Source organism: Homarus americanus, unplaced genomic scaffold, assembly GCF_018991925.1.
Source record: "Homarus americanus isolate GMGI-L3 unplaced genomic scaffold, GMGI_Hamer_2.0 scaffold57654, whole genome shotgun sequence".
NCBI lineage: Eukaryota > Metazoa > Arthropoda > Malacostraca > Decapoda > Nephropidae > Homarus > Homarus americanus.
The window spans coordinates 7,352-9,107 of NW_024742431.1; the positions used below are offsets into that span (position 1 = coordinate 7,352).

Below are 1,756 nucleotides of genomic sequence, written 5' to 3' on the forward strand. Positions count from 1 at the left end.
ACCTTAGTTGAAGCGCAGTCATAACATTGTAACAATAACATTCTCGTTGATTTGCTATATTTGTTCAGATTTAAAGGAATTATGTAAATTAAATCCTCTTAAAGAAAATCCACATTAAGTAATACCACTTTTGACTGCCAATCACGGTAGTCTTAAATGTTACGAAGGACTTGTAAATCTTATTTTAAAACTCTTCTAGACACTGGACAATAAAACCTTTAATGTCTTTCTTGACTGGAACTACAACTCCAAGTATGTTCTAAGTTAATGTTTGTTGGGGTCTTGAACAACTTTGCGACCATAGCTCTGGTTTTCCTTCAAAACGCATAAATCTTTCGCCTTTTACTAAAGATTTCCGTGGGGGGGAACAACTCAATGAGTCTTAATTAATTTTTTCTTAGCCCATTCACATGGGCTCACAAAACTATTTCAAATTAGCTGAAAATAATCATACAATGTCGTAATCAAGTGTATGTGATCTAATGTAGTAAAAAAAAAAAAATCTATTCACATATACAACGTCCTGGATGGAACAATTATCCCGACTATTACAGATCTAAATCAGGTTGGGAGAATACAGATCTGTCATAAAATTAATTTCATGCACTTATGAAAAATTGCTCTAGACTTCAAACAAACCAAGGGTACCTAGGGACAGCACTAGGATCCCGCTTCCTCTATCAAGAAATAAAAAATATTGAAATTGAATTGAAATCTGTAAACCTTTTGAGTTCCCTACTTGAAATATTTGTTCTCTAACCACTTCGGGAGAACGGAGTCCTCCGGAGAGACACAGGTATTCCAAAATACCGCACAGGGTGTTCATGAAATTTGAATTGGTGAGAGAACACCCTTACTTTGCGTCAACTTAGAGATGTCTGATTACAGATGAAGCGTTCAAGATCCTTTGTGACTGATGTTGAAAGCTTCTATTGTATTTACTGTTAGTGAAATTGTCAATATAAGTCAGGGTAGAATCTACTTTAAGAATGAGGTATCATTGACGTCATCCCTAGAGATGCCAGTAATTGTTAACTGTGGCTGAAGTCACCCCCTTTTCATATATGAACATCACAGAATCTGATGTTCATGGTGAAATTGTTGTAAGGGTGTTAATTAAGAAATTAATTAATTATCCTGAAGGGGACTCTCACGCCACGTATCTCTGAAAATCTAACGGGTGTAACCTAATACTACTTGTCTAACGCTCCGGAACGTTCACCAGGGACTGCCATCTTGAACCTTGAAATCAATTTAATTCTGGTCTTCGATAGCTCAGTCACAGCGAAGTTTGAAAAAAGGATCTTAGGAAAGTAAAATGAGTTCGTAGTCTCATTTTCACGTAGTTGATTGATACGTTTATTGAGATAAAAAAAATACATCTCAAAGGGATGAAGTGACTTAAGTCATCCGCCACCCCAGTCCAGGAATGTCTCTCTCAGGACTCACATAAATCCCTAATACAGATATATCTTGTATAGTACATAGTTATATTCCAGATGCAAAATTTCTATATTTCTTGAATATTTCATCTACTTTCCTATTTTTAAGCATCCATTCTATTTGCTTGGAGACATTATTTATCTGGGCATTTCTATATACATTAAGAAATGGGCATCCCATGTGGCAGGGTATGGGACTTGGATGTTCTACAAACTCTACATTCCATATCCCGTTCACTTCTCTCGGCTCCAAGTTCCTAGTAATATTTATACCCTAATCTTAACCCCATACACACCGAATCTTTCCATCTGCT

General features: G+C 36.1%; 1 non-coding gene across 1 annotated transcript; it reads left to right on the forward strand.

Moving 5' to 3' along the window:
- The first annotated feature begins 301 nt into the window (after positions 1-301).
- On the forward strand, positions 302-417 carry LOC121876915. Its single transcript, XR_006090848.1, has one exon. It is a non-coding gene; the product is annotated as a U5 spliceosomal RNA (small nuclear RNA).
- Positions 418-1,756: the final 1,339 nt, after the last annotated feature.